We start from the raw sequence: 26,966 nt of genomic DNA, 5'->3' as shown, positions 1-26,966 counted from the left end.
TCCTAGGCACCATAGCCTTTAGACTGTGTCAACCAATTCCTCACTCCCAGCTGCCGTGGTAATCACCAAAGCCACCACTCTTCAGAGAGCGACACAAATTCCTATCAGGTCCACACTCTGTCATCATGTGCCTCAGAGCTGACTGCCCAGACTGCCACAGCCAGCCCAAGCCACTTTGGTCCTGACAGAACAGCCTCGGGGAAAATCGTTGCCTCATTCAGCCTTGTTCCAGCTGCAAGCAAACCTGCCAGACCTCATTCTCCTTCTTTCTTCCTGTCCTCTTCCTCCTCCTGGCCCATTGGCTTTCAGACAGGTTTCCCAGGGGAGCTCAGTGTCTCTTGTGGTTGGGCTCTGTGTGCCTCTGGAAATATTATCTGCATAACTTATCACTGCCAATGTATGCTTCTTCCCTTGACTGAAAGGGTATAGGTCTCGATCTGAGTTAAGGAACACAAAGATTTTTGCATATTGAATGTCTCTGTGTATACATATATGCCACCTGGCAGTCGCTGAGCTAGCCAGATATTTTACCACTCCCATGTCATTGCTCAAGCTAGTCCCTTGGCTTAGAAGGACCTTCTTTTCATCTACTTCCTATTGACCTCACACCCACCTGTGGAAGTCTTCTATTGGTCAGCCCTTGGTAACAAAACTCCAACTTTCCCTTGAGATCCCAGTCTTTCATGGGATTGAGTTGGTGTGGTTTGTGAGGGAGTGAGAGCCCCCTCCAGCTCTGGGACAGGCCTTGTCTAATCAGAACCCATAGTCCCCTGGTCACTATGATTGGTTAATAGATGTACAGGTGATTGAAGGAGGCCAGTGGCCTGAGACTCCTCACTGGGATCTCTGCAGGAGATGTTGAGAGTTAATATCAGTTATCTACTGCTGTGTAACAAAATAGCCCTCAAATTCAGCAGCTTGAAACAGCACACGTGTATTATCTCACAGCAGGCAGAGCTGAAAACACAAGAAGGCCTCACAGAAGCTGAGGGATCTGATTCCAAGGTGGCTCACTCACGTGGCTGTTGGGGAGAAGCCCCAGCCCCTCAGCACAAGGACTTCTCTGTATGCACAGCTGCTCAAGTGTCCTCACAGCACGGCACCTGGTTAGCCGTGGAGTGAGCATCCCAGCGACAGAGAGAGAGAGAGAGCAAGAAGACCAGGATGCCTTCTGTGTCCTTACGTCAGAAGTCTCACACTTAAGAGTAGGAGAATTTGCGCCGCCCTCTGAAAGAATGGAGTCTCAAAAAATTTGTGAGCGTATTTTAAAACCACTACAAGGATATTGTCCATTACACTGCCCGGCCACCCGCTGAGCCATAAGAGCATCTTCTATAACGCCACCTGGAAAAACCTTAACCCTTTTCGTAAGCAGCTTGACTGTTCTTGCCTCCCGTGCCCTGTAAATTGGATAACTGATTTTGTTTTACTCTTTGCTCCTCAGAAACTTAAACCAGATTTGTAGCCCACTTCCATCAGGGGTAAAATACTTCACGGCATGTATTTTATATGCGAGCCTCATTTCTAAGTTTGGATTTTCTCTTTCCTGGTTTTCCTTGAGCATCATTTTTCTAACTTTAAAATTTACTTTACCTTGCTATATGCTCTGCATCTTAACAAGTTGCCTTAAATCCTTTTTAGGACAAGGCTAGGTATAAATAAATAAGTACAAGCATACAAATGTATACATACATACCTAAAATAGGGCTCTTGATTTACTAGTATAGATCCCTAGAGTCAGAGCACCAAATCATTTAAACAAATTCAGGTCATTTTATCTGACAGATCCTATGGTAAGAAGAATAACAACAGCATTTACAATAACTGCTAATATTCATTGTGCATTAACGATGTGCCAAGCCTTGTGCTTAAGAATTTCACTCATCCCTTGATTTAACCTTCACAATGTCCCCTGAAGTTACTTACTATCACAATGCCCACCTTCCAAATAAGGCTTAGGAGAGTGAAGAAACTTTCCATTTCTAGAAAGTGACAGAGCCAAGATTCTAATTCAAGGTCATTGGTTTCTAGATGCAAAGCTACATGCTACTTCTGTTTTTTTAGGGCAAATGGAAGATATGTTTTAGCATTTTATCCATGAGAAGACTGAGGCCCACACAGGTGATTTCAAAGTCCTCAAGTAGTTATTCAACATTCCTGGGTACCCAACATTGTGGTAAGAGATTCAGGGTATGCAAAGCAAGAGGAAAACAGACAACTGAGGATTTCATAGTCCAAGCAGGAACAGGTAAATTACAAATATGTAAAGCAATTTTAAAATAGAATTTACAAGAATTGAAATGAACAGAATACATAATAAATGCTACACATGGGCAAATAAGGCAAAAAAAAAAAAAAATCTCCATGATCTGAAAAGGCTACAGAAGGTTTCTAGAAAAAGATAAGATTGAGGCCAGACCAATTGCACCACTGGGTATTTTACCCCAAAAGTACAGATGTAGTGAAAAGAGGGCTACAGGCACCCCAATGTTCACAGCAGCAATGGCCGCAGTCGCCAAACTGTGGAAAGAGCCAAGATGCCCTCCAACAGACAAATGGATAAAAAAGATGTGGTCTATATATACAATAAAATATTATGCTTCCATCAGAAAGCATGAATACCCAACTTTTGTATTAGCATGGATGAGACTGGAGGAGATTATGCTGAATGAAGTAAGTTAAACAGAGAGAGTCAATTATCATAAGGTTTCACTTGTAGAACATAAGGAATAACATGAAGGACATTAGGAAAAGGAAAGGAAAAGTGAATGGTGGAAATGAGAGGGGGAGATGAGAAAAAAACTGACAGACAGACTGAGAGACTGTGGACTCTGAGAAAAAAACTGAGGGTTTTAGAGGGGAAGGGAGTGGGGGGATGGGTGTGCCTGGTGGGGATATTAAGGAGGGCACGGATTGCATGGAGCACTGGGTGTTGTAGGTAAACAATAACTCTTGAAACACTGCATCAAAAACTAATGATGTATTTTATGGTGACTAACATAACACAATAAAATTAAAAACAAAAGCAAAAAAGATTTTGGCCAGACCTTGAGGGATGGGCTAAAATTGGATAAATAAGATACTGGAGTAACAGCATGGAAAAAAACACCAAGATGAAATTCTCTAGGCAATATGTAAATAATTCCATAACCTTTGGCCTCTTAGGAACTACCTCTTAGATCAACCAGCTAATGTGCCTGGTAACTTGTAGAGAGGAAAAGGTATACTCGTACATATATATATGTACATACATATGGTTTCCAAATGTGGAAAGGAAAAGTCAAAAGCAGCAACAAACATATGGGCATCAGGGGTGCCTGGGTGGCTCAATCACTTAAGTATCTGCCTTTGGCTCAGGTCATGAGTCTAGAGTCCTGGGATGGAGTCTCACATTGGGCTCCTTGCTCAGTGAAGAGCCTGTTTTTCCCTCTGCCTGCTGCTTTCCCTGCTTGTGCGCTCTCTCTCTCTCTCTCTCTAATAAATAAACAAAATCTTAAAAAAAAACTGCATGGTTAAAAAAAAGAAGCATATGGGCATTAGAACAGAAAATTTAAAATAGTACAACAATGGCTTCCTTTAAAAAGAAAAAAGCAATGCTATAATTGTCAACCATGATCCTATCATTTCTGATTGATAAGATGAATCAACAAACATGTTTAAATCTTGGAAGAAGAGTACTGTTTGTGGGTCATAAGACATACATTATAGTTTCAGCTTGCCCAGAGATAACTACAGTCCTAAGGTCTGGTTGCCTATCTGTAAAATGGGGATAGTACAAATCAAATAAGAAAACTTACATAAAAATGCTTTCTAGCCCATAAAACAGAATAATGATCCCTAAAATAAATCAGTCTTAGATACAAAGTCAACACAACTATTAGAGATAGCCTGGTACAAACGTTTTCTTAATATTTGAATGCCCACCACAAACTCTGTGACTTCTGCTTGACCTTCTCCAGTGTCAAGGAGCCTCCTCCACAAAAGATTGTATAGCGTGTTTGGAGATAATTTAAATGGAACTAAGAGCTGTGTCTTGGCATTTTCACAGGTCCTGATTTTATCTTCTGGGATGCACAGAAAACAATATTTTCATTTTCACATATATTAGCTCTTCAAGTGTTTACAGCATGTTTACATTGTTACCATTGCCTACCTTTCAACCAAAGTCCTAGACTATCCTCCAAAATAGTTCCAGTTCCTTCAAAGCTTTTTCAGGTAACATGATGCCAAGATATAATAAGTCACAGAATCAGTCACCCTCCACAGACCGTTTCTAGATACCAATGTGATGTCCATCATGGACACAGTACTCTAAATACAGCTGCATTTAGAAGTATGGTACTGACTCTATGACTCCATAATCCCACAGTCCATGTTTCTGGACCATTTGGTTGACTGTACGCACGGATCTAATCAAAGAGCTGGATATTCCAACATTCAGTAAAGGTATGTGAACAAATGAACACACACATCCACCACATGCACTGTGTAGGCACCTGTCTAAATAAGTATCAAATAAGCCCAAGCTAACTAGTGTTTGCTGAGTATACATCGTGTTCCCTTAGAATGCACCAGACAAGAAAAGCATCATTTATTTGTTTCTTGTGTCTTGTTTGTCTCCCCTCTCTGAATACCAGCTCCCTGAGAGAAGGGAATTTCTCTTATTTTTTGTATTCCCAACTTCAAACAGTACCAGACAAATAGAAGATGTTTAATAAATATTTAATTAACTAATTCATTAATGAGATACTGCCTTACAGATTGACTGGGGGAAAAAAAGAACATAAAGGGAAAAGAAGAGTCAGTGTGTACAAATGAAGGCCTCCAAAGAAAAAGGAACTTTTCTAAGCCCTTTGCATATCCACTGACCCCTTCTCAATCAACCTCAAACCAATGGAACTTTAATCAGATTGTCCTGCTGCTGCGACCCCAGCTAGGCTGTTTGTATATAAAAAAGGGTCTATGTGCATGAAAAGATCAGCCCTTAGGTATAGCTGTGTCTCTTCTAGTCTAGGGTCAGAGTAAGTGAGAGCTAGAGCATTATTGGCCAGATGTTATTTTTCCACCATTAAAATCTCCAAAACTCCAGTAAGCAATGTGGCTTGAACCATAACTCTAAAAAAGTTGTTCAGGGAAGAAGATCAATAGAATTGAAACACAGGTTTCAGAGAGGTCAAAAGGCTTGACCTAAGCTTTGAAGGATAAATGTAGACAAATGGAATGGAGAAGCGATAAACAATGGTACCGGAATCCATTTTGACTGAAGTTGGGCTCAGAAGATGGAAAACTTAGAATGAGTCCCTATGTTGTTTAGACCTTTAAAAAACAAAACAAAACAAAAACAATGGGGAGCTACTGCAGGAGCAGCGTAGCACAATAACAACATATTTTTGGAAAGAAGGCTCTATAACTGGGCTTCATGATGTCTTTAGGGAGAGCAAATTCTTTTGGGGTCTAAGTCAGGAGCACAGGGCTATAAGCTAAGCTCTGCCATTAATTTGTAGATTTACTCTGGATAAAATGCTTCACCTTGATTGGGCTTACTTTCTCTGTATATCAAAAGAGAGGCAATGAGAGAAGTTAGTATGTTCTACCAGTAGTCCCAACTCCACACAAAGCAGTGGATCCCTAAAGCACTATGTTTAGAAGGATTTAGAGGCTGTATGGGGGGAGGGGTGTCAAAGGAAATGTGCTGCCATCAGCTAGTAATGCCTGCCGTGGGTGCATAAAGGAGGGATGGAGCCGAGCTTGCCACATGTTTGTCACTAATGGCACATCAGAGAGGCCAATTTCACAGTCTCTCACCTACCCTCCCAGTGTGAACACCGCCATCCCTCTGTTCTTACCAGCCCCACCGATTTCCTACACCCTGTCATTCCAGGGGTCAAGGATAGGAATGTTCACAGTTTTCTGTGTCACAGAAAAGCAGAAATGCTTGATAAAGTGTCCTCCAGTCTGACATTTCTACCAGAGGCCAGTTGGAAGCACACCTCAGTGACCTCTTGCTCACTCCCCCAACTTCCCCTCTGCAGGACAGACTCTGCCTGGAGAACAAAGTGAAGAAACCATTTATTTCCATGCAAATGTCCCCTTAATGGGTAATGAGGCAAACTGGCTGCAGCTGGATCTGCTGTGTAAGGCTGAAATGTCTCTAAATAGAATATGGCTCCAAGTTTTCCATGGGGTACCTGCATCAGCAAAATTCTGTAAGTAAGGCACTGAGGAGAAGCAACTTTCTCTCGGGCATCCTTTGCCCCCAGCAAATCACAGCTGTGCAAGGAGGAAAAGTAAGGTAAAGAGGTGAGGCCATAACTTGGAAAGGGACAGGAAGAAGCGAGTCAAGAAAAAGGAAGTAAGCCTGATGCAGATTCATCTCCCACTGCTTATTCTCAAAATTTTTCTCTAGCCATACTAAGTGACTTGTTGGTTCCATCCAGATCTTTGCACATGCTGTTTCTCCCCTCTGGACTGCTCCACATTTGCTTAACAGGACTAACTCATACTCACCCATAAGGTGTGATCTGGAAGCCTCCAGAAAGGCTTCTCAACCCTGCATAAGGGCCTCCTATACCTTCCCTGTCCCAGCACCGATCATGCTATATTCAAATTGTGTTTTTACTTATCTGTCCTTCCCTAATAAAAATAGCAGCCAGTGTCAACTGAATGTTGGATATGTGGGAGGCACACACGAAACGTCTAACACATACGATTTCGCTTAATGGCACAATAATTGTAAAAGGCAATATCCCCGTTTTACAAATGGAGAAATGGGCTCAAGCCTCTTGACCAAGGTAATACGGGTTATGCATCTAGCAAGGGGCAGAGCTGTGTTTAGAAGCCAGATCCACCCACACACCTTTAACCGTCATGCTATTTCACAACCCCTGCCCCCGTGTTGGATTCCAGGGGTCACAGGCCAGGTGCTACTCACACGTTCCAGCAGTGGTGTACCGGGCTGGCAGGTAATCCTCAAGGTGAATCGGTTGATTGAAGGAAGGTGCCACAGACTGAATGTTTGTGTCCCCCACCAAAAATGTAAATGTTAAAATCCTAAGCCCCGGGATGACGGCATTAGGAGGATGGCACCCTTAGCACGGGATTCATGCCCTTATAAAAGAGGCCTGAGGTCGCTCCCTTGCCCCTTACCTCATGTGAGGTTAGAAAGAGAAGGCAGCTGTCTGCAACCCAGAAGAGGAACCTCAGCAGAACGCGTTGGCACTCTAAGCTTGGACCTCCAGGCTCCGGAACTGTGAGAAACCCGTTTCTGTTGTCAATCTATGGTCCTTCCTTATAGCAGCCCAAATGGACCAAGATGGAATGAAGGAGTACAGTGATGAATAAACAGATTATGTGGGGTCAATTCCTACTTGAAGTAATGGGGCTAATTGAAGGGAATTATCCCCACGAGAGTGTGTGTTGCTCAGGGCAGCCAGGGAAAACAAAACAAACAAAACAGAATTTATCCTAGTCAATGAGAGAAGCCAAAAGTCGGAACCAGAGAAGCAGGCCCAGGAACGAATGGGAGATGAGGCCAGGGGCCAGGCACTATGAGACTAGGAAAAGATAAGGAAATAAAATGTCAGAAAGATTGAGAAGAAAAAAGAAAATAACTAAGATAATAAACTAGGGGCATGCTAGACCCACAGTGTAGGAGGTGGGCTGATTGCTTTCAAGTCATGGATAGATGCATGAAAATATATAATACAAAAAGATCTATATGGCTTGGGTCAGAACTGGTCCCCAAACCCACACCTTTGCTGTTACTACGTGCTACTCCTCTAAGCAATATCTCATCCTCACAGCATTCTCTTCCTTTATTTGTAAAAACACAGATTCTCTGGACTAGACACATTTGCCCATAATTGTTGTCACAGTAGATGTTTCAAAATGCTCCAGTCTAAGACACAAATAATCTAAGAAATGGGAGCAGAATTAACCTTTACAAAGTTTGGGGTGGGTGGAGAGGGTCTCCTTTAGAAGCTGTCTTATTTAGTACCCTGGGCTCCAACAAGCTCCATTCCTGCAAATTCATTCACTATCCGTAATTGCTTAAAACTTTTTAAACTTGGGGAACCTGGGTGGCTCAGTGGGTTAAGCCTCTGCCTTAGGCTCAGGTCGTGATCTCAGGGTCCTGGGATCGAGCCCCAAATTTGGCTCTGCTCAGCGGGAAGCCTGCTTCCCTCTCTCTCTCTGCCTGCCTCTCTGCCTACTTGTGATCTCTCTCTCTCTCTCTCTCTCTCTCTGTCAAATAAATAAATAAAATCCTAAAAAAAAAAACCAAAAAACTTTTTAAACTCAACAAATGCCTGTTTGGTGCCTTTTGTATGCCAGGGACTAAACCAGAAGATACAGAGAAGAGTAACACAAAGTTAATTTCTATAAGCCCAGCAAATGATTCTATGTTCAGAGAAGGAAATCCAGAACAGAGTTTAAATCAGAAAACCTGATTTGTATTTCCCTGATGATGGGATTCTGTCCCACGCCCATCAGGATGGCTAAAATTAACACAGGAACCAACAGGTGTTGGCAAGGATGCGGAGAAAGGGGAACCCTCTTACATTGTGGGTGGGAATGCATACTGGTGCAGCCACTCCGGAGAACAGTGTGGAGGTTTCTCGAAATGTTAAAAACAGAATTACCCTATGATCCAGCAATTGAGTTGCTAGGTATTCACGCAAAGGATCCAAAACTACAGATTCAAAGGGGTACATGCACCCCAATGTTTATAGCAGCATTATCAATAATAGCCAAACTAGACAGAGAGCCTAAATGTCCACTGACAGATGAATGGATAAAGAAGATGTGGTATGTGTGTGTATAGATATATATAGATAAAATACAGATACAGACGTAGATATAGATATAGATACAGGTAATGGAATATTACTTGGCCATCAAAAAGAATGAAATCTTACCATTTACAATATGGATGGAGCTAGAGTGTATTACACTAAGTGAAATGAGCCAGAGAAAGATAAATGCCATATGATTTCATTCATATGTGGAATTTAAGAAAGAAAACATGAACATATGGGAAGGGGGAAGAGGAAATAGGAAAGAAGAAAAGAAGTCATAAGAGATTCTTTGAACAAACTGAGGTTTGATGGAGGGAGGTGGATTGCGGATGGGCTAGACGGGTGATGTGGATTAAGGAGGGCACTTGCTATGATGAACACTGGGTGTTGTGTGTAAGTGATGAATCACTGAGTTCTACTCTGGAAACCAATATCGCACTGTGTATTAACTACCAAAAAATTTTAAATTAAAAAAAAAAATCAAGGCAAGGTCCTGATCCAGGTCTTCTGGGCTAATAATAGTGACCAATCTATCACCAACTGTGATCTTGGGCAAGTTAAATAACCTCCCTGTATTCTAACCACCCTGTATTCTAGTGTCTTCATCTGCAAGACGTAGAATTATTATGCTCATCTCACAGGGCTGCCACAGGAATTAAATGAAACAGCATATGGGGAAGCATTTTACAAAACTGTGAAGCATTCAGCATATTCAATTTCTGTTACTAGAAATTCTTCTTACTGCTCTAGGTGCCACCCTGTTTAATACGCAGATTTAGCCAGATGCCTGGCATGGAGATTTAAATGCCACGAACACAGAATTTTGACAAATAAAAGAAACCCCAGTTGAGTCCACCTGATCTGAACGAACGTATACTGGGGACCTACCGCATATAAAGCACAGAAGTGTAATTAAGCTTCTAACAGCTGTGTCAGCTAGTTATTGTTTCCCTATTTTAAGGAGACTCGGGTAGAGTAACTTGCCTGAGTCACGCAACAAATAAATAGAGCTGGTGTTTATACTTAAGTCAGCCAGTCTCATCTACTGTTCGGTTTTGTCTTTTTTTTTTTTTTTGCAAATGTTTTATTCTGCCTATAAGTGCTGCCCACCTCCATCCCCTGAATCGGTAACCGCCCCCCTCCCCCACCAAAGCCCATCACAATGGATCTCCATACTCCCAACCCAGTGATAACTTTTCTCCTCACTTCACAATTCCATTATTTGGCAAGAAATCCACAAGGGACAAGCATATCAGCAATGAAAGGAAAGGGGTATGTAAGCCAGTTTCTTTATCTGCGGCTCGGCTCGCATGCTTGTGATTTCAGGCTGGGGAAGGAGGAATGGGAGCTGTAAGTAATGCTAATAGGATCGTCCAAGGAGCAGCAGATAACAGCTCCCGCGGTCCCAGAGAGGAATTGCCTTGCCAGATGGGGTTTTTTTGTTACCATCCTGGCTGTGAGATGAGATTCAGAGAAATCAGATGTGATGGGTTTCGAAACCCCGCTAACACACAGCTGACTCAGAAGAGGTCCAGGAGCAAAGAATGGTTTCAGCCACAGATTGTCTGGACAGAAGCTTTCCACTCCCTTGCAAGGAAAGGAAGAGAAACCCATGGAGAACCTGGCACCATCCACCTGGGAGGAGAGAAGGGTCAGGAGCAAGACCTCATCACTGCCGATGGGCTTCCCTCAGGCTCAGGGAGCGGGTGGAAACTGAACGTTTGGGAAGAATCTATAGGAAGGCAGATAGTATCTCAATATGAAGAGGGAAATTAGCATTCCATAACAGAGTGGGTTCACTCGAGAGGAAGTGGGCACCGTGCCCCAGAGTGCTGAAGAAAAGTCAGGGAACCTCCAATGAAAGGTCACAGAGCATATCTCTGCATCCTATGGTGATGAGATCATCAGAGGACAGTGAATTCTACTCCAAAGCTGGCCTTCTGATTGGCTTTAAAGTCACAGAATCAGAATTCCAGCTTTCCAACTCTTTAGCGGTATCACCCTCCACAAGTTACTTAACCTCTCTAGGCTTCGATTTCTTTCTTCATGAATAAACACATACGTTATAATTTCAGATGCTGATAAGCACTGTGAGGAAAATAACAGCATGTCATAAAATAGAATGTCTTTCAGGAAGGGGTAAAAGGGACATTAACTGGGGCAGATGGGGAGAGTCTCTCTGGGCTGAGTTTTCCCCATCAAAGAAGAAACCAGCCCTGCTGAGTAAGGGCATCCAGGCGGAGGGGATAACAAACACAAAAGCCTTGAGGCAGATCAAAGCTTAGTATGTTAAAAAACAGTGTGTGTGTGTGGGGGGGGGGTCCTGTGCGTCCAGGAGCAGAGGAAGTGAGGAGAGAGGAAGGGTGGGGTATGAGATCAAAGACTAGGCAGGGTCCAGTCACATAGGGTCTTTGTAGGCCACAGTGAGGACTCGAATTCATTCAAACGCAAGTGCAAAGCCACGGAAGGTTTTAGGCAGGGTAAGACACTGTAGAATTTGCATTTTAAAGCCATCATGGACTTGGCTTATTAAAACCTCCCGAGCACGATCCTTCCTATTCTTTCTCTATTTGTCAAAGTCCCCACGGCCCTAGAAGGGCTCAGAGTTACAAGATAGAAGGTGTCTGGGTCCCTTGATAATCTCATAGGTGTCTGGGACCAGGAACACTAATGTTGGATTGTTAGGGAGAACAAATAAGCATTATGTATTAAGCCAGTGAGAGAGAGGGAGGGAAGGAGGCGAGGGAAAGAGAAAAAGGGTTGGGAGGGAGAGAGGGAGAATATCCCTGCAGATACATGAAGAGTCTGAGAATGAGCAGCGGAAGCAGGAGACCGTCCATCTGTGCCCCTCACAGGGTTTTGAATAAAGTTGGGTAATTTCTTTCAAGTAAATAAGAGGACACAGTCAAGGACCAGTTAAACCATGGTATGAACCCATAACCAACCATCTTCCTTGCGGGTGTCTGCTATATCGAAAAGCAGCAGAAATAAAAGTAGCAGGTCAGGTTATAATGCCTGAGACAATGTCCTCCACACAATATCCTACCTCCCTTCTCAGAAGCCAGGTTGAAAAGAAATAATTTCTTCTCCATCAGCCCAGATAGCCTTTTTAAGTCCTTGTCAGAGAGACCACGTTGGCTTTCATAATTGTAAACTACAAAAACTACAAGGCACAGGTAGCTGAGTTTTAGGCAATAACCAGGCCCTTGCTAACCTTGTGCATCCCCTGATAGAAACAGCCACTACCCCAGAACTACAGGGATGGGAGACACATACATGTGCATATATTCACTCACTCAAGGAGCATTTACTGAACACCTACTTTGTACGAGGCCCCGGTCTAAGTACTGGTGATATAGTGGGGAACCACACAGATAAAATTCTTTCCTCGCTAAAACAGTCAATGACTACAAATAAGACACACAAGTTTCTTATTCTGATAAGTAAACAAATACAATTTCCGAAGCGGGTAAGGGCTATGATGAAAATAATGGCATATGAGGCAACAGAGAGTATTTGGAGAGGGGCAGGGGGACATAAACTTGGGCAGACATGGAAGCTGGTAGGAAGGAAAGAGACAGTAAGCAAACGAGCAGAATGTGCATCAAGAGGTAAGGAGCACTGCAGTAAAAAATGAAGGAAGAGGACAGAGCAATGGTGGGAAGGGTGTTAAGAGGTGGGTTACTATAAAGAATCTCTAGTCAAGCCTTGTGATGCTTTCGTTATGGGGATGAGCAGAAAGAAGGAGTCAGGAGAGCTCTTCTCTTCCTGGTTTGTGCAACAGATGGAGGTGTCATTTACTGATGGGGGAGCATTGTAGGAAAACCGAGTTTGTGGGGAGACGATCCTAAGTCCTGAACATGCATTTCTCTGTGATGCTCAAAGAGTCCTATGGAGTAGATGGCGGGCGTCAACCATATACAGACGGTAACTGAAGTCGGGGGCATTGTTACAGACTGTGTTATATGCCTCCAAAATTGGTATGTTGAAATCCCAGCCCCCAGTGGGGTGGGATTAGTGTCCTTATAAAAGAGACCCCAGAACTCCCTTGTCCCTCCCACCATGTAAGGATACATTGAGAAGATAGCCATCTGCAAATCAGGAAGCAGGCCCTCATCGGGGCTCCTTAATCTTGGACTTCCCAGCCTCAAGAATGGTGAGAAATAAGTGTTTAACCCGCTCAGTCTCTGGTGGTTTTGTTACAGCAGCCCAAATGAACTAAGGCAGGAATGAATGAGAATTCACACAAATTTGAAGGTCTGCAGTCCAGATTCTGTCCACCTTTCTACTCTACTGTCCACAGAATACAGCCCATCACATGGTCCAGGAGGGCTGCAGGATCTCCAGCCATTAAGCCCGGCCAGACAGCTCTGCTATTAGTTTTCTCTGAAACCTTGTGAAACTTGTCTCTCCTCCCTGGATCCGTTTGCTCACCTGATCTGTCAAGCTCCTTGTTGCTCTAACATGTTGTGACCCTGTCAGAATAGGGGCTGAGTAACTTCCGTCCGAAGAAGGGAGTCCGGGACACAGCCACACAGATACAATATTGATTTGACTAAGAAACTGACCTTTAAATATTCTATGTTCTTATTGGTGCTTTGGTTAAGAACTCTCCGGGGAACTCTGAGGGTAATTGCTTTTGCCTCTGCTTTAGAAGGGACTGACTTTGATGCAATGCTGTTCTCATCTGCGGGTTTAATTTAGCTCTTTTGTCTGCGTTAAACTCACTGGGAACTATCCTTTGTGTGGTGCCAAGCACATCACATGGTCGGCCGTTTCTAGCTGAATTTAGACTTGCCCTTTTAGCTAAGGATCCTGGGATGCTCTGACTGTCAGGCTGGGCAAGCTGACTTCTACCTGCCTCCCTCAGGATCCTGTCTCTGGGAGCTGTGGGCCATCCGAATCAGCCACTGGGTGTCAGCATTGCTTTGTCCAATTACAAGGAAAACTAGCTCTTTGTGTGGTTTGGGAGTTGTTTGTGCAGTAAGTTTGGGTACTCAAGTGAGCACAACCACCGTTCATATTTTTATAGCCTTAGCATTAAGCAAAGAAGTTCTCTGTTTTAACATCTGCACTCTCCCTACACATCCAGCCCCTTCGTGTCCCTCGTCTAAATTCCCATTTCCGGTTGCGTGTCCCCCAAGTCTATTTGCATCTGGTTATGATCAGGTCTGTGACAGCCTCAACTGTGAAATAATGAGCCCTCTGTCCCTGAAGGTTTGCAAACAGAAACGGCAAAAGCACCTGGCAGGAATTACTGTAGAGAAGAAGGAAAAGTGTGTATATATTGTGTGTATATTGTGTGTATATTATACAAATAGAAATACATGTATGTATATATATATATACAGGTATTTTCCCTGCTTGAGAACCTTCGCTGATGCCCCCCTCCCCGACACCTTTGTCCATAGCAGGGTAAATTCTAAACCATCTAGCTTTGCGAAGCTGTCTATGACCAGGCTGTCCCCAATTCCTCTGACTCCTCTCCTGTCTCGAACATCAGGCTTCAATAAGAATGAGCTTTTCCAAGGAGAATTTCACACTCTCCATGCCTCTGTTCACCCTTCTCACCAGGGCAACCTCTCCTCATCTTTCCAGAGGCTCCTCCAGGGGGCTAATTGGGATCCCTTCTCCAATGCCCATTCCCAGGCTCAGCGTAGTGCCTTTTCTGTGAGTACCTAGAACACATCAACTGACTATATAATTTACTCAAGGGTGTCCAAGTTATCTGTCATGCATCTTTCACCCACTAAATTATGGATTGCTTTAGCCTTGGAGTTCTTCATCTCTGTATCACTGGTTCCTGCCATCGTGTCAGGCAGCTTGCTGACATGTATAGAACATTTGCTTATTTAACTGAACTTGAAGGAGCACATGTGGTTATTAAATTTATTTTGCTGAGCCTGCAGCATTTTTTGGATGCATCTTCTGTTCAGAGTCCCAACTGCAATCATCCTAGCTCAGAGTTTTCCAAAATTGCCACCTCCTTTGATGATTTTTGCCGTACCTGTGTACCGTATGGGCTACTTTTGAGAAAATACATCTTCTTTACATCCACTTCTATTTGTCTCAAATACATTGGTTTCAGAAGAAAACTTTATAGCACTACCATCGCAGAAAACTTACATCACTTGCCATGAAAGGATGGTTTTTAAAAATAATAAGGAAAAACATACTACTAAACTCTAGCTGGATAATCTTGCTTGCGATACTAGATACACTGAAACCACTAATGATTCTTTCATCCCTTCCTGTCTCCATGCCTCTCTGCCACAGGATGGAGTTCCTCTAAGTAGGCAGAGTTCATTTCTCCATTCCTTGGATTCTGCATCCAGCCATCGGACTTGCCCTGGCCAATGTTGCATTGTGTGCTTGAGACACACAGAGGCATGAAAAGCTCTTGTATGACTGGGATCACCCCTCTGCAGTGAAGACATGCCACACTAGGCTGCTGGAAGAATGTGAGAAATGCACAAAGCAGAGTCCAGTTAGCCCCAATAAGGGTCAGTGGAGAATCTAACCCTAAACTTGACAGCAAATCCAGTCCAAGTCCAAAGGAAGCACTGATCTTAACGGCTAACTTGTAGGCTCCTGAGCTAAACAAAGGTTTATTGCTGAAAGGCACTGATGTTTTCTGAATGTTTATTATATGCATTAATATGGCAGAAGAGTAATACACTCGCCAAGACTCTGAGCCTGAAGTGTGTTTTCTCTTTGTTAAAAAGGCGGATTAGAAAGTATTAGAGAGATTTTTAAGTGCTAGCACCTAATTGAGAAATTCTCACTGAAGGAATCAGGTGGACTGAAATGAAACTGGAAAGGAAATAATTGTTTCACTTCATAATTAGATGTACACTATCATAGTTTATACTTAAAATTATCTCTGTACTTTCCCCCACTTTGAGATACAGTTCTTGCCCTTTTCACCTTTTTTGTAGACAATAGATATGGCTTCCCTAATGGTCTTGGACTCATTGCCTAGAAACTAAAGCCCAAACTTGATTCAAATTCCACGTGCTCCATGATCTGGTCCCAGCACTAACCCTCCAGGCTTAATCGCAACTACTTCCTCTCTTTACATAACCAGGACCACCACTCAAGTTCTTCAATATTTACTGCACACTCACTGCATACTGAGTCATAGCCAGGCCCCTAGCTAGGAGGTGGAGGGCAAGAGGAGGTGATGATTAAGATGCAGCCATCACCTCCATCAAGTTCTCAGCTCCTAAGAAATCATATAAGCAACCATGTAACTCTAATCTAAGATGTGAAGAGCAAGTCAGAAAGCTGTCGAAACCCATAGGATTGGTAGCCAATGCAGTCAGAAGTGAAAGAAGCTTGCATCAGAGAAGCATCCCAAGGAGAGGTGATGCCTTTGGATACAATGAAAACTCTCCTGATTCTCCCATCCACACCCTGCAAGGGCTGTTGCATTTTCCCCATCTCACTCTGCAGCTCATCACATCTCATTTACACTTATTTTATCCATTCTCTCAGACTATCAACTCTTTAAGAACATTGATCATTCATTACTACACTGATCACAACAGCAGCAGATCATCAGGCAAACACTGAGCACTAACACGTGTTTGGCTGGTACATGGGGGGTGGTGGGACAGAAAGTTGAACAGATTTATAAATGGAAGGTCCTGAGAGGAATGAATCCTATAAAAGAAAATCTTTGGGCCTCCTTAAATCACTCCATTCAGGTGGCTGCCTAACCCTGTGGTTCCCAAATCTGGTGGCCCATAAAGTATACTTAGGGAGCTTTGAAAGATATGTATTCCTGGGACCTGCTTCCTTATTGCATCCAGATTCAACAGTTATGAGATGGGACCCAGTAATCCAGATTTTAATGAGTTTCCCCCAGAACCCTCCAGAAGATGCCTAAAGATCTGTTTGGGATTTATAAATCTAACTCACCTGAGTGTCACATTGGCTTCCTACTATCCAGTGTCCTACTTGTGATGAGAGATGCCAAGCCTCTCTTTTCACTGATGGCTCAGACTATTCAAATAACCTACAAATGGAAAATACTTCTATAACTTGGCAATTTCCACAAGGAGCTGTAATAAATGCTAATAATGTACTGGCATGTAGTACTTAATAGGTGTCAGGAATATGTGCTCATTTAATCCTATTGGCAACCAAATAAGAGTTCTGTTAAAAATTTTTAACATTTGTTAAATATTAAACATTTATTAAACAAATGTTAGAAAAACATTTATTGTATGACTGACATAGAAAAAGCTGTATCCATTAAGAGTATACAACTTAATGAATTTGGAGATAATTATAGACTTGTATATGTGCTATATTCACTACATCTATGCCATAAATATATCCATCATCTCCAAGTTTCCCACCCTCTTAATAACAAAGTATTTTTGTGATAAAAATATTTGGTATATGATCTCTCTCTTTGCAAATTTTTAAGTAAGTAACACAACCTTATTAGCTATAAGAACTGCTTAGGTCTGAATGTTTTATCCCCGCAAAATTCATATGTTGAAATAACCCCCCAAAGTGATGGTATTAGTAAGTGAGACCTTGAGCAGGTCATTGGGTCACAAATCCCCTCTTGAATGGGATTGGCACTCTCAGGAAATAGAGGCCTCAGAGATCCCTAGTCCTTCCCGCCACATGGGGATACAACAAGAAGTCGTGACCCAGAAAAGGACCCTAACCTGACCATGTTTGCATCCTGATCTCAGAATTTTGGCCTCCAGAATCATGACCAATAAACTGCTGCTGCTTATAAGCTACCCACTCTGTGGTGCTTTGTTAAAACAGCCTGAAGGGACTAAGACAGGGACTACACTATATAGCAGATCTCTAGGATTTCGTCACCTTCTATAACTGAAACTTTACATTCTTTGATTGAGAGCTGCCCACAGCCTGTGGCAGCCACTACTCTACACTCTGCTTCTGTGATGTGACTCTTTTAGATTCATCATATAAATGGTAACATGTAGTATTTGTTCTCCTGTGACTGGCTTACTTCACTTAGCATGATGTCCTCAAGGTTCATCCATATTGTTACAAATGACAAGGTTTCCATCCTTTTTTAAGGCTAAATAATATTCCATGGTATATATCACATTTTTAAAAATCTACTTATCTGTCGACAGATATGTAGGTTGTTTCCATATCTTGGCTGTTATGAATAATGCTGTGATGAATATGTGAGCACAGATATCATTTTGAAGTCTTAATTTAATTTCCTTTGGGACTATACCCAGTAGAGGCATTGCTGGATCATAGAGTACTTCTATTTTTAATTTTTTGAGGAGCCTCCATGCTGTATCCTAAATTTATTATATTGTGTCTGTACCAGTTTACATTCCCACCAATCATGTGCAAGGGTTTCCTTTTCTCTACCATATATATTACATTATAATACTATATATAATTACATAAAATTTTATATATATCTTTATGTATAAAATTGCCATCCTAACAGGTATGAGGTGATATCTCATTATGGTTTTGATTTGCATTTCCTTGATGACTAGTAACATTGATTACTCATTTTCATGTACCTGTTGGCCATTTATATATCTTCTTCGGAAAAATGTCTATTCAGTTTCTTTACTCATTTTTAAATTGGGTTATTTGGGTTTTTTCCTACTGAGTTGTAGGAGTTCCTTATACATTTTAGATAATTTTTGTTTCCATATCTTGGCTTGCAAATGTTTTCTCCTATTCTGCAAGTTGCCTTTTTATTTTGTTGATTATTCCCTTTGCTATGCAGAAGCTTTGGTACCTATGACTTTCTAGCCCTAGTCTACAAATGAAAAAAACAAAAACAAAAACAAAAACGGAGGTATAAGAAGGCTAACTAACTATTTGTGGTAAAGTTGGAATTCAATCCCAGTCTACATGATCTGATCTTAGAATCCCATGATCATGATGTGTGACTACATATACATCCAGACTGAAAACAGAACAAGTGGGCCTGGGTCAAACTAAAACCAAATGAACCTCAGATAGACACAAAGAAGATCTTAATGGAAAGAAATTTAGGGAAATCAAAAGAGGACTAGTCAAGGAGTTAGGTTATCTGGGCTCAGTCCCTAGTGTTGTCAACTTAATTCTCACCACAGCCCCAAGAGTAAAGACCATTATTACCACCACTTTACAGATGAAGTAACTGAGGCAGAAGGAGGTTACAAAGCTGGAAGGGATAGACCTGGAATTCAAACCTAAGCCATTTGGCTCCAGAATCTACACTCTTAGCCACCATGACAATAGTTAGTCACGTAAACGCTGACAATTCTCATCCTTTCCCTTCGTCTCTGCCTCAGATACAAAGCGGAAGAGTTAGTTTAAATGATCTTCACAGTTTCTTCCAACTCTGATCTTTTTTTAAGCTTAATTTTATTTAAAGTATAGATTTTCCCTTTTCTGCAAGAATATTATTTAAATGTGTTTTGTTATTTTATTTTTTATTTATTAATTTTTTTTTTTTTTGAGAGAGAGAGTGTGCAATTGGGGTGGGAGGAATTTTAAGCAGGCTCCATGCTCAGCATGGAACCCAATGTGAGGTTTTGTGACCCTGAGATCATTACCAGAACTGAAGTCAACAGTCAGAGCTACCCAGCAGCCCCCTGCCCCGGCTGCAAGAATATTTTTAAATTAGACGCTTTCTTGAGGAACTATTAGACATATTCCTGCCTGAAACTGAAGTGAAGTGGAGACCTTCTCCAGGTCAAGAAATAATGAGTGACAGCTAAACTGAGGGAATTCCTAGGGACCGGGCTACGTGCCTCAGTCAGTCCAGGCTGATCTTCTAAAATACCACAGACTGGGACTCTTCAGAGATAAATGTTCATTTTTCATAGTTCTGGAAGCTGGAAAGTTCAACATAAAGGCACCAAAGATTCAAGATCTTGTGAGAATCCATCTCTTAGTTCACAGATAAGAGTCTCCTTACTGTAAGCTCAAGTGGCTAAATGAGTGAAGGAGTGTTCAGGATCACTCTTTTAAGGGCACTAAGTCCATTTGGGCCCCACCTTTGTCACCCAATCAGCTCACAAAGGTCCTATCCCTCCAAATACCATCATATCAAGGGTTAAGAGCACAATAAATGAATTTGGGGCGGGAGGGGGATACAAAACTTCAGTCCATTGTAATGTATCATAGTCAAGGACCACTGCCCACGTCTAAACATCGGGAGGTCCAATCCTCCCTTAAGAAAAGAAAATGAGGGGCGCCTGGGTGGCTCAGTGGGTTAAGCCTCTGCCTTCAGCTCAGGTCATGATCTCAGGATCCTGGGATCGAGCCCCACATCAGGTTCTCTGCTCAGTGGGGAGCCTGTTTCCTCCTCTCTCTCTCTCTCTCTCTCTCTGCCTGCCTCTCTGCTTACTTGTGATCTCTCTCTGTCAAATAGATAAATAAAATCTTAAAAAAAAAGAAAAGAAAATGATCTCAAGTGTACAAGTCAAAAGAAATCAACTGACAGACCAGCAGATTTCTCATAGTTCTGCAAATGCTTTGAGAGACACAGGCTATGACAAATCAAGTCAAGCAAATAAGAACTAGAGCCCATGTAACTGATTCAAACTGTGCTTCTGCCACACATAAGCTAGGTGACACTGAGGAAGTTAGCTACCCCCTGTCAGCCTTAATTTCCTCATTATGGGATAGTCATCATAACTTTCTCAAAACGTCATCATGAGATTTAAGCAAGATAATACAAGTTAGTACAATGGAAATCATAATAATAATCACAATATAAATTACACTATTACACGCTTTTTGTGTGGTGTCAGGTATTGTTCCAAGCAATTTAGAACATCCCAACCAATAAAAACAAATCGAGAATATTCTTGAAAAACAATTTCCCACCGTCTTCTTGGACCTTCAGTCATAGGTAACTCATTAACTTCCAGGCTCTCTCTCTGGAATGTAATATTGGCAGAGGTAGAAATCATCCCACGGCAACCCAGTGAGATATGTACTATTTTATTATCACTCCTGTTTTACAGGAATATACACTGTGGCACAAAAAAGCTAAGAAACCTGCCCAAATCTCCAAACATAGTACCCAGTGGAGCAGGAATTTCAACCAGACAGTCTGACTCTGGCATTCATGCTCTCACAATACCTTGTTATCTCTGTGGGGTGTGACACCAGAGGGACCCCCACAGTCAGCATCCCTCACTTTGCAATAACCTGCTTTTCATCAAATCTTTTCACTTGATCCAGAATGAAGTAGGCACAGCCAGAACTTCAAGGACCTTGAAATTCTGGTGCTCCGTCATATATTTTCACCGAGCTCTCCGGATTCCAGCTTAAACAATGGATGATGCCCCTGCGGTTTAGTTTCTGCAGAAAGTTGCAGATGATGGGTTGCTGGTTAGCATGTCAGCTGAAGGACAATATATTTTAATGCAAATGCAATGAGCCAGAACGACAGTATTTTCTCCAAGAGCCTGAACTAGGTTAGCATGACCTCTGAGAGGGGCCAGAATTCTAACAGCAGAATTAGAATAGAAAGGCTTATGGAGATTTCTATGCTAATCAGCCATGTTTTACTGGAACGATTATGTTCAGCACAATGGCCATTTGCCAGCTTCAGCCAGGGCATCGTTTGGTCAGGTGACCAGCAGAAAAGGATGACTCAGAAAGTGCTGGGAGGCCCCATGCCGGCAACAGCACCCTAAAAAGGGGGATCCAAGTGCTAGGACCCGAAAGAAAGAAGATTTTCTTATAGGAATGCTCGCACACACCTTGCCTGCTTTGCAGTTTGTGCTGCAGTAAAAATGCTCTGTTTGAGAGTTGATAGGAGCAATATACCTGTGGGACCTGAAAACAGGAATAAGGAGAGAAAAATAAGGAAATGGCTCTGCCGAGATGAGGGATTTTCACTCCCACCTCAGCTTTGCTTTTGGCTTAGAGATGCAATGTCCTGCTCAGGTAAAGAGAAGATGCCATTTTCTTTGATCTGACCCCGACTCTCCATCAAAAAAACCAACCAACCAACCAACCAAACAAACAAACAAACAAATGAAAACCCTCATCATCTCTCTCATCTGTTTTGTTTTGAAATTTGGGGAATTTACATAGCTGGGTAGACACAGAACTTTATTTTAGACAGAAACTTAAAAAACAAACAAAAAAACAATCAAACCTGACTTTCTCTAGTCTACCCACACATGTGTCAGAGTCAACAGCAAAGAAAGAAGAAATAACCAAAGATGTACTGTAGCACCTCTTGGCATTAACAATGCCATCTGAACAGATTTTAAATGGTTTACCAAAGATCACTTGGCACCTCCCCAGGAATACTGAATCATAATCACAAGGAGAAACAGAGGAGAAACAATCTATATTTTTAAATAGGCTGTCCAGATGATTCTGATGCAGGACCATGTTTAGGAACCGCTGTTCTGGACCATACTTCCTTACATCATCACACAGAGGAAAAGCACCAATGCTCTGCTGGGTCCCTTTTGTTCCACATCCAGGCTCTAAATGCAGAACCAAGAGCTGTGATCCAAAGAACATGCTGGTTATGTTTCCTGACATTGACCCCAAGCAACACTAAAATAATTAATATTCACGAGCACTTAATATGTGCCAGGCACTTTTACATATATTATCTTGTTCCAGGCAAAGGTTAAGGCCACTTAAATATTTAAAAACACAATATGTAGACATGCTACTCTCGTCAGAAATGTTTAACAACAATAACATTGAATGTAATTGGATCACAAAATTTGGTTCACACTTCAGCCTAGATAAAGACAGAAAATGAATTTATTTTGCCTGTAACTGAGCTTTCAATGGTCTATAACTCCCATCTGACAGTTGGTAAAAAAATGAACTAAATGATCAATCTAGTTTAAATTCTGTCTTTTCTTATTATCTAAACAGTCATTTCAGGTAATGTCTGTTTCCCTAGAATAAAAATTTTTTCATCTCTCAAATAACCTCTCCCTGCTTCTCCATCAAGATAAATCTTGGGTGTAAGGCGGGTGTGGAGACAGAGAGGGATATATGACTTAGAAGTATTTGTGGTGATTTGCTGAGTAGGGAGATGGCCTCTTGCTCCTTCTTGTCCAGGGATCCACATGGTTTCCGCCAGCCCCCCTGGCTTGCACAGCAGAAATGGAAGCTGCCATGACATTTACTCTCATTGGCTCTCTTGCCTCCACCAGGACTCAGATTGGGGGACCCTGCCTACCTGGGCCTCCTCTTGCCTATGGCTAGCAGCAGATTTTTCTATGGTTTGGCTGGAACTCCACTCTCCCCACCTGGTAGGTCTGACCTGAGGTCTTCATGGCTGGGCCAGCTGGCCCCAACCACCGTAACCCACTGGAGCAAGACCCTGACACTGCCAGGCACTTTGGGAAACAGACCGTACTGTGAAGGATGAGCAGGCCCATCTTGTGTCCCAGGCTGGTGACAAAGCAAACTTATACCCAGTGTTGCCCCAGTTTATCTACTGAGCCTTCTGCCTCCGGTGCCAAAGCCAGCATGTACATGAGATGCTTAGGACCCTGTCTCCTCACTCTCCTGTATCCCCCTCACTTTTGAAGCCAGAAAGGAGCAGTCTCCTCCACAGTGGCCCTCCTGACATAGAGTTTGCCCCTGATATGCTAAACAGGAGCTGAAGGAATTTTAGCAATCTGCTTTAAAGACTGACAACCTGATTTGGTGGGGATGCTCCTTTTGGTCAGTATCCCTCCTCTGGCAGCCTTCCCCTCCCCCTTTCCTTCTCTGGGCAAATAGGGCAAAGCTCATATCATTGGGAAGGCAAAAGAAAAAACTATGAATAATTTGTTTAAAATATTATCCCACTGTATATGTATGTATACATGCTGATTTCTAACATGCATTTACTTTGTAAGGAAGGCTGAACAGGAATTCCTAGCTATATCTCACAAAGGAAGACACTGAGGCACAAATTTGCCACATGATTAAGGAAGTGGTCTGGAATAGTGTCCTTTGTTTATTTCTAGAGCTGTCTTCTTTAATACATATCTCTCTTCTGTTTTAGTGATGTTTTCTAACCAATGCTTTCTCGAGTAACAAGTCCTATTAGAGCCGAGGACCACGGGGATGGTCCCTGCCATTTCACCTACCTATTCAGATCTGACTGCCCTAAAAGGCCCAGGCCACACATCCCCTCTCCCATAACATTTCCACTACCTTGCTCTATTTTGTATCTTTTTTTTTTTTTTATTAACCTGTAGTCCAGACAGCATCCTTTGACACATAATTTAGTACAGCAACATCTTGTATTTTGCTTTCTAATTTCTCCATGCCTCTCTGCTAGTCTGTGAGCCATTCTGCAAGCTGTGTGAAAGCAGAGACTATGTTTCTAAAGTCCTGTTGTGGTGAAGAACACAGATTGTGATCTAGACCACGGGGGTTCAGATTTTGTGGTTCTTCTGCTCATGAGAGCCTGAGAATGTCCCTTAACCTCCCCAAGCTTCTGTTCCCCTGCCTCTGCCTCTAAAATGCAGAGAGAAACATGCCTACTCACAGTTTGCTGTGAACATTAAATATACTAATACATTAATATATTTAAAGCATTTAAAATAGTACTAGATACATGGTAAGCGCTGCATGGGTTTGGCATTTTAACTTTATGCCCCTTAGCACGTAAGACTGAGTACAAAGCTGAGTACAATTGCTTCCAAGTGGAATTATTTGAATTAGCTGAAGATTTTTTTTTGAGTATTTTATTTTCAAGGCTAAATTTCTGAGCTGCAAAGCTAAATGTATCCATCTTTAAATTCTTTAGACAAATGGGTCTATGGGAAACTAGGGAACAATTTTATCACAAAAATAAAGCTGCCCACAACACCACACACACAAAGTAACAGCCCTCACCATTCTTCTGCATTTCTCCATTACACAAAGAAAGCATTTTCTTTGCACTACCCTCCTTTAAGCACCACAACACCTGAGAGGTTAGTAAGTCGAGGACTAGGGCTCTCATTTTACAGATGACCAAACTGAGCAACCCGAAGTCAAGTGGTTGGACCACATCCCTGAGGACACTCTTATGGAAGGCAGGAATGAACTCAGCTATCCTGCACCCTGATGACATTTGTGCTCTGGGCTGGCCAGTCACAACATCCTTTAATGCCCATGATCTCACCCGACCCTCATAGGGACTTGCTTTGCTCCTCAGAAGAGGCCCCCCAATTCCTATTTTGCAGGTGAAAACACCACAGCTGTGGAGGCTAAAAAGTGGCAGAGCCTGGGCCTGAACCCAAATCTCCTGATCAAAAATGCTGGGCTCCTCCATCTCCTCACAGCAGTAATGGGAAGGAAACACTGCGGCATGATGCTGGCGAGGTAGGCTCCAGCCTCATCCCAACCTCCGTCTGGATTCCATCTCACCACATACTGGCTGCATCACCTGAGGAGAGCCCCTGACCTTTTTCTCATCTGTAAGATGAAGATAGTCCTAGGTACTTTCCCCATAAGGTTGAAAGACAGTTAAACTAAATAGGCTCTGCAGACCCTTGGCATGGTACCTAACAAATATTAAGGATTCAGCCAATATGGATGGGAGAAACACTTCCCACACATCACGATTCCATGGGCAAGGACATCAACTAGACCAATGCTCTTGGCCCCTCTTCCCACTCTCACACTTCCCAAGAGAGAGATTGATCAGACTGCACTTGGAACAGTCCTTTGGGGTCTGTTTTCAGCCACGCATGAGGCTCTACAAAGAAGATTCCCACTCTCTTTAGAGGAGGCCTGTGGTTGTCCAACCACACCAGTCTCAGAATGTTCTCTTCTAGGGTGTAGTATTAAGATATCCATTGTTGTCTCATTCCTAAGCCAAATCCCCCAAACTAACTTTCCTCAATAATAGCTACGACATTTTCAGATCCGTTTTTTCTGATTCTTACACCTATATCTTAGTTGGTTCAGCCTTAGGGAAGAACGTAGGTACTATCTACTGACCTCCCGAAAGCCCAACAAATACTAGCTCCTGCCACAATTATCAGTATCACGTAAAAACTATTTCTAACCAGAAGTGCCAGAGGTCTACAGCTCCTTTGCATTCCATCAAATGGCTGGCCTGATTCTACAGGGTTTGGCTGCTCCATTCAGCAGTGACAACCAGCAGCCCACGGCACCAAGAAGCCAAAGATGAAACTGACCATAGTCTCCAACTTCCCAACATCAGATCTCAGGAATGCATGGAGGACAAAGCTGACTCAAGACATTTTCTCAGGGTTTTCGTAGGGGAATGGGCCACTATGACTAGAAACCAAAGCCCAGCTAAATGTCTGTCATATTCTCAACACTCTGCTGGACAAGTTTTACCTTGGGTGTCTCCAGAACTTCATCAGAGCAGATGGGGAATTCTAGGAGGGTGACTGGACATCCAGTCTATTTTGGTTCTCCCATTCTCCAGCAGCCTGGTATCTGAGCTAAAAGAAATGTGACTGTGTCAGAGTACAAGAGAGCGCCAGTGGCAAGGGCTTCTACATGTCTATTTCTGGCTGTCCCCTGATGCTGTGTCATTGGAGGAGCTGTGACATCACAGCCTCTGCCTTTTTACAAGGGCCTGGCACTCCAAGTGACTCATAGAGAATGTCAAGCATGGCTGCTAGCCCGGCTCAACGCGTACAGACTTGGGGCGTCACGCAGAGTGACTTGTGCCAGGGTTGGGTAGGGTCATGAAGACAATCACAGACTATTTGCCGTGAAAGGGACCTTAATTGTCCTCTGGTAAAAACCTCATCTAAAGCCTGAGGCCCTGCTACAATATCCGTGATAAGTGGGCCTCCAGATTCTGCTTGCAGATCTCTAAGGACATGTTGCTCATTATCTTCCAAGCTAGCTATATCAGGGTGATGTGAGCCACAAGTAACAGTATACTTAAGCACCACTAATTTTAACATCTCACTTAACGAGAAACCTGAGTGAGGTGGCACCAGGGTTGGTTAATGGCTCAGAAGAGTCACCAAGGGCCAAGGCTTTTTCCATCTTGCAGGAAATTGGTGATGGTTTTTTTCATGGCTCAATTACCTTTTTTCATCTGATACTATCAAAGCAAACAGAAAAGTGGTACACATCAGAGGTTTTCTCCTCATGTGTCTCTCCCTTTTAATCAAGGTGGAAAACTTTCTCCAGGTCCCAGAAGACTTCTCTAAGTATCTCATAGGTCAGAAAAGGATCGCATGCCCA

This window comes from Mustela putorius, unplaced genomic scaffold, assembly GCF_011764305.1.
Source record: "Mustela putorius furo isolate JIRA1106 unplaced genomic scaffold, ASM1176430v1.1 tig00000407_pilon_pilon_pilon, whole genome shotgun sequence".
NCBI lineage: Eukaryota > Metazoa > Chordata > Mammalia > Carnivora > Mustelidae > Mustela > Mustela putorius.
The sequence above is the reverse complement of the archived record's forward strand: the minus strand, read 5'-3'. Positions refer to the sequence as shown.